Here is a 19,002-nt window from a genome sequence, read left to right on the forward strand (position 1 = left end):
AATGTAATTATCCAACTCCTCATCCACACACACATCAGAATCAGCATATTGGGCTGCATAATTGTGCTGGAACTCCTCATTAATTCCCTCGTTTATTGTGCACATGTCCCCCGTCTGCCCCCTGATTCTGCCCAAATGCTGAATCCCCCTCTCACCCTGAACCACTCCAGCTAAGAAGCGTCCTGGTCTATCTTCCTCCCCATATCTCCGTGACTGGACTGGTCTTGCCATATACCTGGCCTCTTTATCCGCCAGCTCTCTGAATTTCACCAGGTTCCCCTTAATCAATCCCAAAAGTGCTCTATAATTGGATGCTTCATAGTCATTCTCGAGCTGTCTAAACTATGTTTCAACCTCCTGTAATTGTCGGTGAATCTCCCTTAGTGTTCCCGTGGTCATGGACATCATCTCCCCTTGTAACCACACCTTAAAAACCTCCCATACCGTGGAATATCGAGGCACAAAGCCCCTGTTCTGTTAAAAAAAACTGAGTAATGTCCTGCAAAGAGGACAATTTTCCCGTATTCAACAGTATTGTGGGAGAAATCCTCCATAACGGTCAGGGTATAGGCGGCCAATTCCACAGCACAGACATCTCAACTGGTGAATGATCCGAAAGGGTCCTCAGGTGGATCAAGCAGCCCTGCACTCGCGGCACCCAGGCAGCTGATAGTAACCAATAATCTATCCTGGACTGTGCGTCATGAACCTCAAATGTCCAGCAGTCTAATCAGAGACATAATCTGTTCTATTGCTAGTGCTGCACTGTACAGGCAATGATGAGTGGTTCTTGACCGGTCCAGTGCACAGTCCAGGACTATGTTAAAATCCCCACCCATAATATTGGAGCAACTGACTCCATTCTAAGTTTCTTGGATATATCACTGAAAAAACCCACTACCCCAACTAACAGTAACACCACCAATTCTCCTGCCTCCCACACCCTCATCATCCGCCCCAACTTGATGATGCATCCCTTAACAGCAGTGGAAATCTACAGGGGTGCATTGTGTGCAACAGATTGTCCGCGGGATGGCTATGTGCACCGGCTGGCCTTTTCAGCATGCCTGTGTGCTGGTGCTCAGCTGTGTCACAGTTCGGGTGTGCAGTACCATAATATTGCAATCAGTCTCCCCCTTTCCCCGGCGTGGCAGCTGCCACTGGGTTAGGACTTCTGTTGTTACGGCACTCCCTCTGTGGCAAAGGACTAGATGCTTCTATATAGGCAATAGCCACCAAGACTCTGCACCCAGGTTGACTACAGGGATCTCGTCACTCAAGGAAGTTCAGGATGCAGGTGTCGTAGTCAAGAAAACAGGGAGACTTGCAATCCACCAGGCACAGCCCGGGAGATCCGAACACCGGGGTTCAATCATGCTAATGAGCAGTAGCAACATAATGATTATCCACCTAGTGTCAGGAAGCTGGACAGAAGAGACCCCACCAACCTCACTACAGGGTGTGTAGAGTAAGGAGTAGGAGACAAGGTCCAACTGGACAGTCCGCACACAGTTCATCCACCAGTGGAACACGGATGGTCCCTGCACAAGGATCCTATCAAGCAAGAACTCAAGGACTATCTGCACTAGCACCTTGTCATCTGTCTAGTCTTCACACATCTGAAGCCGGGGGCAGCAGGGTATGGAATGTCAGACAAATTCCAGCTGTGCAGCCATATCAGGGTCTGTTTCACCAGGGGTCTAATCAGACACAATAGCTGGATTAAGCAGGATTATCCCTCCTGCAGTGTGGCACCAAATCCACCTCAGCCACTGCCTTTATGGAGTATGTCGCTGCTCAGCACTCCTCCTGTGTGTGCTTCACCACTACAGTGCCTCCAGAAGTGCTCCCATGGGAACCACTCCTCCCTCGGATGTTGGTGCTGTGAGGAGCGGGCATTCACTCTAATGTAATAGTGCCAACAACACTATGCGCCACTCAGCACATACCGCTATCTGGTGCCTCGCTGCTCCTCCGAGCCCAGGCTCACTGTGCCCAAAAGCTTAGGCACCACCACAGGACCGGTCCCAATACCACCAAGGATATAGCAATTGGGAGGCAGAGTCACTGTTCATTACGCCCCCACCAGTCTCTCCTCATTGCAGCGTGCCGGCACTATCCTCTTACAGCCTCTCACTGTTAGTGTGAGACTGCTCCGATGGTACACTGTCCTTTCGTGGGATGAAAGGATGCTTGGTTTTTCACTGTTGTCATTTCAACGTGAAAACTCATCGAATTTTGTAGGGGGGATTAAAAAAATATATAGATGGGGTGTGGGTGTTCGGGAATATTTAAATAATTAAAGGGGATGCGATTTGGGGGGGAACCTCCCAAAAATAAAAATAAATAAAAAACGAGTTTTCACAGTGAAATATCAACGGAGAAAAACCCATTGTTGTTTCATCCACGGTGAAATGATATGGAACCGCTCCAATATGATTGTGCGCACAGGACCAGCCGACCACGGCCCAGCTCAGGCCAACTGCCCCTGCAATCCAACAGCTTGGCAGCACCTTCAGGATAACAGCAGCTCCTCAGACGCAGCCACCTGTTCTTGCAGCAGCTCACCTCAATGCCGCGTGCGGGGAGCCTTGGATCGTCTCTGGACTCGACCACAGTGAACCCTTATGGTCCTTTTAATTAAGGTAACAAATCGTGCGATGGAAAGGATGCAGAATAACTCTTACATCAATAAGAAGACTGACTCAGGAAGTTGGCAAATTGTCTGTTTTATTTTCAATTATCTAAAACAGGGCGTTACAGTAGACAGATGGACGTCACACAGCATAGTCTCAAAGTATTTCATAAAAAACTGTACTTTTATAGCAAAAAACTTGTCATATGTGACATCATACTACATGAAAAGCTAAGAAAAGCTAAGCAGAATTGTGATAGGACTAAGGAGAGTATCTAAGTAAACTTTCTATAAGGGATTGGAATGTGATTGGGTCTCTAAAGTCAGATGGGCAACTTATGCCCACCCCTAGTGCAAGTCATCTTTAACAGTTATTAAGTACACAGCATATCATTGGCTCTCAAACTATACAACCCTTCATTATATGGCCTTCTACAATTGCTTGGCACGCTTGTACCCTTCTGGAACATTTGATTCTCCATCAGCATGTAAGCTGGTACCCCAGCTGCTGGTGGGTGTACTTGACCATACCTCCCCACCCAATTAACCCAACATCTCTCATCGCTCATGCCTTCTGGCATTCAGATTGTCTTTGAACTTGACCTTGTAGTTGCTTTTCTTCTCTGGGAATATAAGGGAGTGTGCGCATGTTCTTATCAATGTTCAAGTCTACATGCCCACTTCTATTTCCTTCCCGGACTCACGTGACAGGAGAGCGTGAATCAGCCCATTTTATAGCATTTAATTATCTTGAATAAAGAAATGTGGCACTCAGGGTGTTCTCTCTTAATAACTTAACAAGGGATGCATCAGCGTCTCACATTCACTGTTCTTCAAGGACTGATAACCAGTTTCGGCTGGCTTAGTCTTTGACACCAGCCCAAGCAGTCTTCCTTTGGTCCATCTTTGAGCCTCAGCTTATTTCTTTGCTGCAACACACACTCAGCTATCAATACTCTTTTCTCCACCAGTTGAGCTTACTAAAATTGTGACATTGCATGTCCAGATTCTACATATATATACACATTGGGGCACCACATGCAGTCTTTTCACTATGTTTAACCAGCCTTCACGATTACTTAGTCTACTTGCGTTATGGCATTTGTACAGTTATAAAATGGCTTGCATGTTCTGCAGTGCTTCATTCCGCACATGAACGTTTTATCAAATTCTTTACTTTGCCATCAGATTCTATATCGTTTATGCATTCTCTCCTTTGGTCTTCCTTCTCAGTGCATCACACTCATTTCTTGTGATGTCACCAGCCTCTCCTTTTCTCATCTTCACACTTCTTCGGGGGGTCTCCCCCAGAAGATCATCATCTCTTTGGGGATACATCACAGGCTTTTTGTGTAATTGGAACCATTACTGGAATTGCACGTCGCAATTTCCGGTTTCCAACATATAGACAGAATGGGGGCGGGACTTCCTGCAGAGGTATTCAGCTGCATCTCTACCCTCCCCTCTCTGGTTGATTTATCGACCACTCCTTCCCAGTCTCCACATCTTGATATCCTTTCTTGAAAAAGGGCTTCTTTGTAGTCCACACCTTTACCACTCCCTTCAGGGTTCCTGCTGATTTTACGTGTTCATCAACGCTCCAAGTCATGTGGCTGGATTGTCCATTTGGATTACAGTAGATCCATCGTCCCACATACTTCCTGTGATTTCTTGGATGCAGGAACTTCGTTCCCTCAGGTGTGAAGATGCTGGCCTCTATAGATGATTTCTTCATCTGTCAACTCCTTGGGTCCAAACTCTGATTCAACACCGACCATGATCTTCATTCCTACTGTCTTCTATGCTGTCTTCTTACACTGTGTGAATATTATCCTGATCACACAGAATCCAAACATTATCATCACCAGTACTGATTGCAGGAGCTTGAAGATATTCAACATCCATTGTGGAACCCATGAGAAGATTGATGCAAACAAGCTGTCATCTACAATGTCTTCTGTCTCATCTTCATTTTGTTATGCAGCTTCGTCAGCAAGGTTATGGCCTCTGAAAGGTCCCATTCTCATCATCATGAGAAGGTGTGAACATGCAACATGATGGCCCAATGTTGCCACAAACACCTCCATCCATTGCTTTGATCATATCAATGACATATCTGTTCTGGAGGGTCATCAGCAATATGGCCCTCAATTCTTTCTTGATCGCATTGAATCATTTTATGGTAGTGTTGATTGTCTGCAGGAGCTCTCATCTGGTAATCTGTAACTATTTGGCGTTGGCCATCACCTGGATCCCTGGCATTAAGATAGTCATGAAGATTAAGGCAGTCTTGCTGAACAGTTTGTGCTTGTATGGAATAGCATCGAATGCTTCTATCGATTTAGCAGAGAAATCATTTTCCCTCTTTGTTTGATTGAGGAATTCAAGTGATCTTCTCCTCCTCAAATGGGCATCAGCTTTTGGAAACTCTCCAATGTTCAGGTCACTCTTCGGAATCACTAATGCTGGAGCATGGACAAGCATTAAGGAACAAGTTCCTCCCCAATCCATGGGCAGTTTGATGTAGGCTCTGGGTCCACAGGCCCAATATCGATCCATCAAGATGGCTGTGCCTGTTCCCTTACTGGAGACATCAACTATAGTTTAGCAACCTATGTTATCCCCCACATGCCTTATTCCTTTTCGTTGAAAGCACAATGTCGCATACACCAGTGGAATTACAAACATTGGGCCTGATTCATCTTGTATCCATTCCAGCAGTTTGGCATGTACGGCCCATGACTTCAAACACTCGTCGTTTACCTTTTGTACTTCCCGTACATAGTCCTGTTTCAATAAATGAGCTGCACAGGACATCAATCCTTCTTCCCATCCTTTCTTGGACTTCACTTCACCATAGACTAGCATCTGAGTTCTTTGCCAGCATCCAGGCGTCCAAGCTATCTCTGCTTTATCAGGACAGTCCATTCTCTTCATTTCTGTTACCACCACGTCATCCTTCCCTGACCTAGAGTACTTAAGCATCTTGCTCTTCCATGCAGGCTCCTTTTCCATCTGCTTAGCCTTAATATAATCATCCTGGAATGGGAAAGACCATTTCGATCTCCATCATAGAGTGTCCCAATGTCCTTGGTACTGTCCTCGAGTCATGCATGCAGTAAGGTGGACAAGACATCTGGCATCGTACTCTGGTATTTCTCTAGAAATGAAAATTCGGGCAGCACTCATTGCATAAGGTACGAGAGCGTAAACGTAGAAACACTCCTTGGAATTCCCTCTCCCACCTTTTTCATGTGTTGATACCACATGTTATTACCCAAGTGTGCTGTACTATTTGAATATGTTTTAATCCCATTACCATCTTCCTATGCATTTCTACTGTGTCTTCCCCTTTAAATGTTAGCAGCCCATGGAAACAGCTCTAAAGCAGCTCTGCTGTGGGCAGAAAACATTCAAGACCTTGGGCCTCATTACGATTGAGGCGGAACGGGTTAACGGGCTCTGCTAAAGGAGGCGGACCCGTGAAACCCGTTCCGCCTCATTACAAGCTCCCTTCGCGGGACCCGGTAAGTAACGCCTGGTCAAACCAGGCGTCCTTACTGGGTCCCGCGAGGGGAAGAGGGAGCAAACAACGGGCCGCTCGTATTCGGCCCGTTGTTGGCTCCGTCTTCCATTCCCATTGAGCCCTATGGGGCTCAATTTGAATGGGGAAGGTCCAGGCCCGGGTTCCTGGAGGGAGTAATTACCGGGCCCTCTGAACTCGGAATGGGCCGGTAATTCCCCATTCAGGGAACCCAGAGCCGATTTTGGTGGCAGCCATGCTGCCAATAGCGGCATGGCTGCCGCCAAAGTCGTAATGAGGCCCCTTGACTCCTTGTTACTGGGTAAATCATCATTAGTTCCTGGAGTGGGGAGAATCAAAGGAACTTCTGCATCTTTGCGATCATAATAACAGAAAAGATGAATCACAAGAAACAAAAGGACACAAAGCATAATGGTACATATATATATATATTGCAAACCAACATATTAGTCCCCACCAGTTGTGCCATTCCGGTATCAGTGCTCATTTTCAAGATTCCACATTTTTGCTATGCTCAATTAAGGAAGGAAAAATACTACTCCGGCAATTGTAGTATATTCAGTATTTGTAGTTGCTCCTCTACGATTGCTATTAGCAACCTCCTTATTATAGGGCCATTTTTAGGATCCTGTAAAAACATGTGGATATCCACATCTCTTCTAACAAGTGCAGGTTAAGCCCAAAGAATAAACACAACCATAGCGAGTATGATACGATGCACATCACTTTCGGGGAGAACCATAAACTCAGTTGAACAAGTATTCAGTAAGAAATAAATCGGGGTACTGCTCCTGCTTCCAATTATCGAAGTCAAACTCGAAATCCAGTTCAGGCACACTTGCTATGCATCAACAACTTTCTAAAGTCCATTTTGAAAGAACTCTGTGGCTCAAGAAAAGAGTTAGCACGCCTGCTATAATATCTATAAGGAGTGTCCAGGGAGAGCCACAGTCCAAATGCAAATCTGGATTTATTAGTCAAACTGTTGGTTTATTGCCCTTCCTCTTTGTCATCGAACGAGTCTGCACACTCTGAAATTCTTCTTCTTGTCTTGCTTCTGTACCGATGGCTGGTGGTGCTGCGGCCTCTCCGGTGTAGAACTTGACGTTGTTCAAATGAATCCGAGCTCGTCTGCCTTGAACCTTTACTGCTAAGGGAGTAATGTCCTCCACCACGTGAGGTACACCAAATCTGGGCGTGTGCCACCTCCTATTGAAATTTCTAATTAATATAGTGTCACCAGCAAAGAGTCTTGATGCTGGTAATAAGTGAGAATGATCCGGTTGCTGAATGGTTTTCATCTGTGTTCTGAGACCGACCACCCTGACGCTTGGGCTGATCTGAAATGACAGAGATACTAGCGTTCATACATGTCAAATATTTATTTCATTAATTTCCTAACATTTTTGCTGTACTCTGGGCATCACTTCTACTCCTTGATGGAGGAGTTAAAGGCATTCTCATTCGTCTTCCTGTCACTAGCTTGTGGGGTATGAGGTGGTGATCCGACACAGGCTGATACCTTAGGGCATATAAAGCTAGGTGTAGGCAATATAGCTATCTCTTTTTCAGCGTCATTTTAAGCTTGGCGACCCTCTCCTTTAGAAGGCCATTGAGTCTCTAACATATCCGTTCACTTGCAGGTGATAAGCAGAAGAGAATTTGTGTTTAATGTTCAACAATAATCCTATTTGTTCAACTACTTCATTAACAAAATGTGGCCCATTATCGGATCTCAGCACTTCACACACTCCCCATCTTGTAAAGACTTCTCGTACTAAAAACTTTGCTGCCCAAGTGGCATCAGGGTGTGTACAAGGCTTGCTTCGATCCACCTGGAAATGGGACACACCATCACTATCCAATACCTGTATCCATTACATACTTGCAGCATGTCAACATAATCAATATGTAAATGCTGAAAAGGACCATTTGGTCAAGGAATAACTCTTCTAATTGTTCACAGTGTATGCCCAGCGGTAAACATTTGACAAATGATGCAGTTTACTACATAAAATGCAAGATGTTCTAACAGTTTGGGCACAAACCAGTCTTCTGCAATAGTTGCAGCAAGACTCTCCCTAGTTACATGCACAGGGTACTGCAGCTGTTCAAGCGCTACCTTTAACAATGCTACTGGCATCAACGGCTTTCCAGTGCTATCATGTCGCCATAATGCTTCTGTGAGGATAAAGAACACCCTGTTCATTTCCATAATTCCTGCTTTTCCAGTGGTGCACTGCCTTGAATCTCCATTAACTGAGCTCGTGGTAAATGATTAAATCCTTAAATTCACTACCATAATCATGACTACTTTCTCTTTGACATCTGGAGTATCAAAAATAAAAATATCCGAAGAATGTACAACCCTTTTGGCTTCTACGGCTGCGGCTTCGTTCCTGCAAGAGATGAGATCAGTTTGCTTAGTATTCACTGCAAATTTAACTATCGCAATGGCCACTGGGAATCGTAGTGCCTTAATAAACCTGTCCAATAATGATGCGTGCTGCATTGGAGTGCCATCCACTCGTAGGCAGCCCCTTCTTTTCCAATGTCTAGTCCGGCATGTACGGTTGATGTCACGTAGGCAGAGTCACTGTACACCGTCACTTCCTGCCCTTTATGTTTTCCGAGCATGACAATAAGCGCTACCAATTCTGGTGCTTGCGCTGAAAAGTGAGATGGTAGTCTTGTGCTTGCTACAACTTCAAACTCGCCATTTGCTCTATGCCTCACTACAGCTGCGCCAGAATGCCTTTCCCCACTTGTTTGATACATTTTCGAAGAATCATCAATAAATAGACATAACATGTGGTAGAATACTGTCACTGTTTTTTGCCACGGCTTGCGTGTTTTAAGAGTCCAGCATTCCTGAATGTCCTGAATGTAAGCGAGCGGATCCTCATCCTCTTTCATCTTACGTGTCATAATCGCACCCATGTCTGATACATCGGGATACTGTACTCTGAGAGTTCTCCAGACGTCTGCGCTACACGTATTAAATGGTGCTCCATTTTGTGCTGTCACACTGGAATAGCCTGCTCTCTTCCAAATGTCATCAGTTCTTTCTGAAAGAATGACTGCTAGGAGACATTTAATATCTCCTATTGCTAAGATATTTCCTCCTGTCATTTTTTCTAACTCATAAATCAATTTTCCCGCACCTGCCATTACACTGGGGAGTTTACACCTTTAATTGTCCTTCTCGATCTGTGGCCATGGAATATTTTGTGGTCTTGCTCCCCCTTTTTCCAATAAGGGAAACTGCTTAAATACTAATCCGCAATTGGCTCCCATCATCTGCCTATCCATAGTAGCGACAATGGTTCCTGATTGCCTTCTGCCTGGCAATGACCTTAACCTGCTTACATTTGGCGCTGACTCTCTCTTCTCGGTATACGATCCTCCGTTAGGGCATTCTGGATATGCTATAGGATCTTTCCTTAGGTTGCTCTAAATCAGAACATCTTACTTCCTTGTCTGCCTGCAGGCCTCCCTTAGGGGTGCATGCACCTCCTCCCTCTTCTACGCACTTCACCATGGTGATAGCCGATGGATGCATAAGTGCTTCTATGAGCCTGTCTAATAATTGCACATGCTGCACTGGAGAGCCATCTGCACACAGAAAGCCACTCCTTCTCCATTGTAACAGTCCTGCGAAATTGCTGATGTCACGTAGGCGGAGTCAGAATACACCATTGCCACCTTATATTCAAGCACCAATATCAATGCTACCAATTCTGCCACTTGTGCTGAAAAATGCACTGGCAATCTCGCACTTGTCACTGTCTCAAAAATGTCACTCTCTCTTGCCTTCACCACTGCAGTGCCACTATGCCTCTCGTCTGCGCTCTGGTTTGTTGACGATGGCTCCCAATGAAGAGAATTATTCCCCCTCCTCAGGCATTTGCCTTGACATGGGGTATCTCATCATAGTATTCAGTGTAGTTGGTGCAATCATGCACATAATCTCCCTCCTCCAAAGGCTGGGTTTACCACTGGGTTTACCACTCGACACCTAACAATTATGATCAATGGATTTGATATAATCAGTTCAGAACCAGAAATGGCTTCTCATTACTGTATCTAAGATCCCACTGTAGAATGCTAATGGTTTGTGCCCCATGGTAGTTTTCTGTCTGAGGACATCTGTCATCAGTACTCCCTTTGAATGGGAAAACATAAAGAAGGCATCATTATAATTGGGGATGCGTAACACTGGAGCAGTGCTAATTGATAACTTCAATTATTCAAAAGTATCTATCATCTCACATGTCCAGGATATATCATTTTTGTCTTTCTGTGCTTCCTTAAATCCTTTTAATATTGGCCTAACATATGTGTTGTAATCAAAGACCCATGCCCTATAATAATGGCAAAGGCCTAGAAATTGCTGTAACTCTTTCACTGTTTCTGGCCTGCCTGTTTCCATTATTGCTTCTGCTCTTTTAGGTGACACCCTGCTTCCTTTTTTTGATATCAGCTGACCCATGTACAGAACCTCCTCCTGACAATATTGCATTTTCCCTTTGTCCACTTTACACCCTTTCACTGCCAATACAGTCATCAGTGTCACTGAGTCTCTCCTTCACTCCTCCAGCAAGATGTCATCTACATATTGTATTACAATGCTGTCAAGTTGTACATTTCCCATATTCATCTGCAGCACTCAGTTAAAGAATCTGTCAAAGGCTGAGGACGACTCACAGTACCTTTGGGTAAACAAGTATATTGCAATTAAATTTTTCTGTAAGCAAATTAGGTCAAATAATGTGACTCTTCATGCAAGGGAATTGACAAGAAAGCAGTCTTTAAATCAATCACAGTAAAATATTTAGCTTTGGGTGGGATGCTACACAATTTTGTGGCTGGATTTGGCACCAATGGAAATTCACCCTAAACAATATAATTTGGGGAGCGTAAGTCCTGAGAAAATCTCCATGACCCCCCATTGCCTTCTTGATTATGTACACAGCTGTGTTACATGGGGATTCTGAAGGCACTAACATCCCTTGTTAGACTAAGGCAGCAATAGTCTCATGAATACCTTTGTCTGTTTTCTTTGACATGGGAGACTGTCTTACTGATGGCAAAATAGCTCCCTTCTTGAGTTTAATCTTGACTGCTCCTACACCATTTAATAGACCAACGTAATAAACTGCTGGTCCACAGTTTGCTCGGTACGTGTGCCAAATCCTCTTGGAGGTAAGATGATATTGGGCCTCATTACGACAGGAGTTGTTTTTTTACTGGCGCTTGGGATTGGGCAATTGCCGGGTCATTACGGCCCACCAGACCCGGTAATTGCCCATTCCCGGGCACCGGTAAAAAATGCTGGATGCACAGGCACCATTCCGACATGGTGCACCCGAAATGGTCTGCTTGCGGGTGCCGGTCCGCCCGCCAGGTCAGACATGTCGGGCCAAAAGGCACCCGCAAGCAGAACTTGTAGTTCGCCAGACGGTAACAATGGTACCAGCAAGCTTACCGGTACCTTTGTTACTGTACCAGCAAACTTGTAATGAGGCCCGTTCAGTAATGACATTCTCTGGGGAAATTCTCTTTTGTCAATTTGTACCTGATATATAAGACTGATGCAAAATATCACTTTGTCATCTAAGTATTCATGTGTAAACAATTCATCATCTGTCAGGTCAGCCAGCCATTGTGCTTCGTTGAGCGCTATTACTGTGCGCCAATTTACCCATTCCTGGTCTATTCCATGCAAAATTACTCAGTCTTCCCTTACTATTGCTGCTTGTAGCTCAACTGTAATTACCTGGCCCTCCTCCACCTCCGTGGGTGATTCTTGTCTAAACAATAACTCTGCGGGTTACCACAACATTTTTCCTCGTATTCGGGGAAAAATGCCAATAACACATGCACCCCATAAAGGAATACATCCAGGTCTAGTGGAACCCCTTTATATGTTTCCTGACCATAAAATGCTGTTATTAATTCTTGTGCATTCAGATAATGGATCCCTGGGGTAGAACATATTATGCCCTGATCTGTAAATGATATTTTAATGTTTAATTTACTCACTCCCTAATATGTTAACTGGTGTCTTGTGAGAATATAATAATGGCATAGACATGTTGTGTTCTCCTATGATGATGGCTAAATCATCTGTAAAAGGAACCATAGCTGTCACCCAAGAAAATGATTATGTGTTAATGGCAATGCCTGACATTGGGACTTCCCTTCTCTAACACAGGATTGAGTCACCTGCATTTCTACCAAGATTGAAAATGTTTTGTCACCTATGGTCACTTCATCCTTCGGTTCCTCTTGTGGGTCTGACGTAATTGATAGGATGGAACATATCAAGTTTCTCTGTGGGTTGTCATATTGTGGGTACATATTAGGTCCTGTGCCAGTGAAAGCATTCCCTCCCACTACTGTCAGACCCCCAATTCTAGGTGTGGGTGTTTGTTGTACTTCATGTTACATGGTGTCACTGCATTCTGCTGTGCATCTGTCCGGTCCAGAAGGCTTGATCCACAGGAGCTGCTGAAACCCACAGACTCACAAGAGCATTCCAGTTTCAGCTGTTTGGTCGCAGGTAAATCTGACACACCACAGGTGGAAAGGGCGAGTGGAAAACATAAAAAACAACATACCTCTGAACTTCACTGCTGTGTGGAGATCTGCAAAGGGCGAGAAAAGTGACAAGTGAAATTCAACAAATAGATATTGACCTCTGTTATTTTACATAAACAGGTATATATTCAATTGCACCACCCTCCTCTTGCTGCTTCTGGATGCCCTTAGATACCTGTTTTCCTTTCCAAAATCCCAAAAGTAGTAAATAAAATGTGCTCAGAAATCACATTGAGTTATCGAATTGTGTATGCCCTTCCTCTTGGCCTTATCTTCCTCACTAGACAGCTGCTTCCAGTTACAGGTTACAGGTTTACTCCTTAAATTGTGCTATCCTTACGAACAATCCCTAACTAACTACTTATAAACTGTTTGTGTATAAAGATGCAAGCACAGTCTTGTGGAAGGTAACTAGAATCCTTTAAACTTGTTTTCCTTAGTCTTTAACTGTTTACTGTTTTAAAGGATCATCTTTAAATTAGTTTAGAAACTTCCTTAGCTTCCACATCTCTCAACACCATCCTGATGCTGAACACAGATAGTGTTCCGTTCCCAGAGCAGACTGCCGTGCACTGACTGCCCATAAACTAATCTGCTTCCCTTTGAGTGTGTGCTTTTAAAGCTTTTAAACCTTTTCTCATATGGAACATGCACGCAGGCTAGCAGGGAAAGCTCCAAATGTTTCTATATGCAACACTAATGTATTTTTAAAACATTGGTTTGTCCTTCAGACTAGTTTCAAGTTCTTTTCCCTTAAAGGTGTTCTTATATACAGTAATATTTACAGATTTGATGAAAACTGCTCACGGGAAAGACCGTGTTTGGGGGTACCCATGGTGCTATTAGCACCATGGCTGCCTCCCAAACTTGGTCTGGGTCCAGTCTGGCAGAAGGCTTACCGGGTCATTCCCACCCTGGAGGACCCGGTAAGTCCCCATTCTGAAAACCATTCCCCATTCCCATTTGAGCCCGCATAGGGCTCAATGGGAATGGGGAAGGCGCTAATAACGGTACTGCAAATTGCATTACCGTTATTAGCTCCAAGGTCTCTTAACGGGAACCGCAGAGAACGTGTGGTCAGACCACCCGTTCCAGCTGGGACCCGCTAATAGACCTCGGAATTGGGCGGTAAGGGTTTTCCGGCACCGGCATCATTACCGGTGACCGTTAACCCTTACCGCCCAAGTCGCAATGAAGCCCAGAGTCTGTTTTCTTCATAAAGTCTTTTTTACACAAAATGCTGCACTCCCACCGTGTGTCACCTCAGTCCCTTGCAAACGTCAAGATCTGCACCCTGCTCCTGAGCTCAAATTCTTATTTCTTGACAGTTCTGACTTTAAATTCATCAGAGCCTTTGTAAACGGAACCTTCCTGCTTGACTAGATTTAATGAAATGCAGTTTAGAATCATGATTGGGTGACCAGGTTCCAAACTTAGACAATCAACACTCAGCTGCCCCTCCACCATCTTGGCTTGGGAAGCCCGCCTGTCTTTGAATACAACCAGTAAAGGCCTGACCAACAGAGAAAAAATAACTTAAAATCACCACTTTACAACAGAGAAGCACCTCCCCACTCTGTGCACTACCTTATGAGGGACAGTGTTCTATTGTACGATTCCTGTGTCTACATGGGTGCTTGCTGCGTCTGGGGTTGCATCTCCTGTTGCATTTGCTGTATTTGTGGTGCTGGCGTCTAATACTGTGTGTGATCCTCGGCATGCTATTCTGATGGTTCTGCACTATAGAGTGGGGGTATGCTGTCCAACCTCTTTGGTCTGTTTGGCCAGTTCTGCTGCATCTCTCCCGTGCTTCTGCATACCTGTGAAAGGTGCCCCATGTCCACACAAGTCCACAACTTTTGTGGCAGCCCTCTGAATTTTGGCTGCCCACCACTAAACCGTCCACTTTGTGAAGCTTGAAACCCAAACCCTCTTCCTCAGGGAAAATAATTATACTCTCCTCTTCCTGCAAAACCTCTGTTCATCTCTGGCTGCAACTGATGTGCCCTTTGTACATGGTAACCTTCTCCCCCACTTGGCAATACTGCACTTTCTACTGACAATTTCGACAGTTTGTTCTGAGCCAATTTGGCTTCCTCGATCTTTCTATGCTCAACTTTCCTTCTGTCTTTCTCTAATCAACAATGGTGAACAATAGCCAATTGTATCTCCACCCATGGCTTTGCTTCTATTCCCAGAATCTTTCTCAACTGTTTTTGTACTTCTTTGGGAAATCCCTGACATAAAATATAATAAAGATTTGTTATGTTTTTGTCCCATGCTTCTCTAGTCACTAGCTGCAATTTTTCTTGAATGTCCTGTATGTAAGCAGTTGGATCTTCGTCTGCTCTCATTTTACTTGTCATAATAGTGCTCAAGTCTGACGAGTCTGGGTATTGTACCCTAAGTGTTCTCCATACGGCAGCTCGACACTTGTTAAATGGCACCCCATCATGGTTAGTATTTTGTGCCATCTTCCCAGGATACCTTACTTGTTTCCAAATATTGTCTGATTGCTCTCCTAATATGGCAGCCCGCAGGCTTTTTATGTTACCTACTGCTAAGGTCTTCCCAGCCGTCATTCTCTCTAATTCATAAATCAATGAACCCGCCCCTGTGAGTGATGGCAATTTACAAATTAAATAGTTGTTGTCCATTTGTGGCCACGGGATACATTGTGGTGGTTCTCCCCTTTCTCCAAAAAGGGGAATTGTGTTAGGCCTGTGGCCCATCTCAACTCAGCCACACCCTTTGTCTTCATCACTGCATCTGTCATGCTAACTTTCTTTCTTTTGTCCTGGTAAACTCCTCAGCCTATTCACATACAGCGCTCTTTGTTCTGGACTGTTTGCACGCACATTCAGGCGTGTTTGCTCTTCAATGGGTTCTGACCTCCTCACTGGTTCTTGTAAGTCTAACCGTGCTACCTCTCTCCCTATTTCCACACCTGTGGACGGGGCCCTTGTGGCGTCCTCATGCCTGCACTCTTCACATTCATCCTCAGACATTGTACCTTCACTGTGTTTGCCTGTTTTGGCACGTGGGTCCAATGCCTGGTGGGCTTTGAGACCCAAGCTACTCTGCACTGATGAGGCCCAATGAGGCCAAAACATGTTTGGGGATGCTTGTGGTGTCGTGCAGATGGGATGTGCCCAAGCAGTTTGGGCTGGATTGCCACTTTTGGGGTGCGACCCAGCCTGATTCGCATATGGTCTTTCCCCTTTTGTAATAGCTAGGTGGTCAAAGAACGATGGTCTGGAGAATTGCCCAGAGCAATGCCAGAGGTTATGATTAATTCAAAACCTTCCAGCCATCACCTCTTTTATTTGGCTTTAGTCACCACAAGTTGGACGGGAATGCCCAGACATGGGTCCAATGCCTGCTGGGCCTAAAGACCCAAGCTACTCCTCACTGATGAGGCCTAACGAGGCCAAAGCATGTTTGGGGATGCTTGTGGTCTCGTGCAGATGGGATGTGGCCAAGCAGTTTGGACTAGTCTGCCACTTTTGGGGTGTGACCCAGACTGATTTTCTTATAATATTTACCCTTTTTCAATAGCTCGGAATGCAAAGAACGATGGTCTGGGGGTGTTGCCCAGATCAATGCCAGAAGTTACGATTAATTCAAAACCTTCCTGCCATCACCTCTTTTGTTTTGCTTTAGTCATCCCGAGTGGGATGGTATGCCCAGACAAGGGTCCCATGCCTGCTGGGCCTAGAGACCCAAGTTACTCCTCACTGATGAGGCCCAACGAGGGCAAAATATGTTTGGGGATGCTTGTGGTCTCGTGCAGATGGGATGTGCTCAAGCAGTTTGGGCTGGACTGCCACTTTTGGCGTGTGACCTAGTCTGATTTGCATATGGTCTTTCCCCTTTTGTAATAGCTCGGCAGGCAAAGAACGATGGTCTGTAAGGTTGCCCAGAGCAATGCCAGAGGTTACGATTAATTCAAAACCTTCCAGCCATCACCTCTTTTGTTTTGCTTTAATCACCCTGAGTGGGACGGGTATGCCCAGACGTGGGACCAGTGCCTGCTGGGCCTAGAGACCCAAGCTACTCCTCACTGATGCATTCCGTCAAGGCCATACCTGTTTGGGGATGCTTATGGTCTCGTGAAGATGGGATGTGGCCAAGCAGTATGGGCTGGACTGCCACTTTTAGGGTGTGACCCAGCCTGATTTGCATATGGTCTTTCCCCCTTTGTAATAGCTCATCAGGCCAAGAACAATGGTCTGGAGGGTTGACCAGAGCAATGCCAGCGCTTACGATTAATTCAAAACCTTCCAGCCATCACCTCTTTTGTTTTGCATTAGTCACTGCAAGTTGGACAGGAATGCCCAGACATGGGTCCCATGCCTGCTGGGCCTAAAGACCCAAGCTACACCTCACTGATGAGTCCTAACGAGGCCGAAGCATGTTTGGGGATGCTTGTGGTCTCATGCAGATGGGATGTGGCCAAGCAGTTTGGGCTAGACTGCCACTTTTGGGGTGTGACCCAGACTGATTTGCTTATAGTCTTTACCCTTTTTCAATAGCTTGGAGTGCAAAGAACAATGGTCTCGGGGTGTTGCCCAGAGCAATGCCAGAAGTTACGATTAATTCATACCTTCCTCCCATCACCTCTTTTGTTTTGCTTTAGTCACCCCAAGTGAGATTGGTATGCCCAGACGAGTGTCCCATGCCTGCTGGGCCTACCCAATTTATTCCTCATGGATGAGGCCTTACAAGGGCAAAACATGTTTGGGGATGCTTGTGGTCTCATGTAGATGGGATGTGCCCAAGCAGCTTGGGTTGGACTGTCACTTTTTGGGTGCAACCCAGGCTTATTTACATATGGTATTTCCCCTTTTGTAATAGCTTGGCAGGCAAAGAACGATGGTCTGGAAGGTTGCCCAGAGCAATGCCAGAGGTTACGATTAATTCAAAACCTTCCAACATCAGCTCTTTTGTGTTGCTCCCATGATAATAGTACACAAACGCAACTTACCAATGATCGATAAACTCAATTGGGATTCTTGCCCACCTTTTCCTCTTCACTCACTCCTCCCCAACAATATTTTCCCACAAATCAACACCTTTGCATATCTCTCCGAAACCACACGTCCTGCGTCACTCAATCCCTTAGATTGGCTCCACAAATGCCTCTCATGTTCTGAACAGCCCCACCTAATAACAGGGGACCCCCAGCTTTATTATCAGTCAAATAAAGCAAGGACAGCATACAAGTATTACAATCTCGCCACTCTTGGTGCATCCATTACAAACAATGATTTAAGTAGTACAACTTTGTCATAAATGACGCCATCACATTTTATCAGTTTACAAAAAGCTATGGGTATTGGTTAGGTGTGGTGGCTACATCTACACTCTATAGGGTTCAAACATCTAATTGGGTTATACTTTTCTGATAGATCCTCCTAATACCACCTCTATGTTGTTAAAGGTTAAACTATGTCATCTCTACAACAGGTTGATTGGTACCTAGCTTCATGGGTGGCATAACACCAGGGACTCTGATAGGTTGGCTTTCTGCTAACCCACATTAGACAATTGAGAGGTCGTCAAGACATGAGTCGCTGAAAGGGGAGTAGGGGAAGTGACTTCCACAGATTGCTTTTCTTCGAATTAAAAAAGTTGCCATCCCTTATTCCCAGGCTATGAGCCAGTGCACTCTCTTTGTGCTTGGTCTTGTGCAACATCTCATGTCTGTGTGTACATGTAGTGAGTAAGGCAGGTGTCCTATATGTATTCCTTCCGAATGAATAGACAGTGTTCTCCAATTATGGGTCACGTGTGATGGGACCATATTGGGAATCGATGTATCCTGTGTTTCTTGAGAATTACGCTAATATTAATGTAAGTGTCATGTTTTCTGTTGTCACTGGAGATACTCACGAGTAATCCTTTATGGAGTCTTTTGGCTTGCAGTTTGACTGCACCTGGCAAACAAAGACTGGTTGGGCTCTTAATTAATCTGGGAGTATACTGCTTGTGTCCTGGGAATTGCTATGTCGTGGCTTCTCTCTGTCATTCCTATTCTTCCTTATTTCACTGTAACCTTTGCTCAGGTTATTAGCTACTGTTTGAGATCTGCACAGATCTGTATTTCTGTGAAATTGAATTTTGAGTTCTCTGACCCATTATACCTGTTTTTCTATGTGAGCAGTATTCCTGTGTCTTCCATGTTGCATTCAGCTTATGCATCGGTTATGTTAGTGCT

This window comes from Ambystoma mexicanum, chromosome 4p, assembly GCF_040938575.1.
Source record: "Ambystoma mexicanum isolate Mex_15411 chromosome 4p, UKY_AmexF1_1, whole genome shotgun sequence".
Lineage (NCBI taxonomy): Eukaryota > Metazoa > Chordata > Amphibia > Caudata > Ambystomatidae > Ambystoma > Ambystoma mexicanum.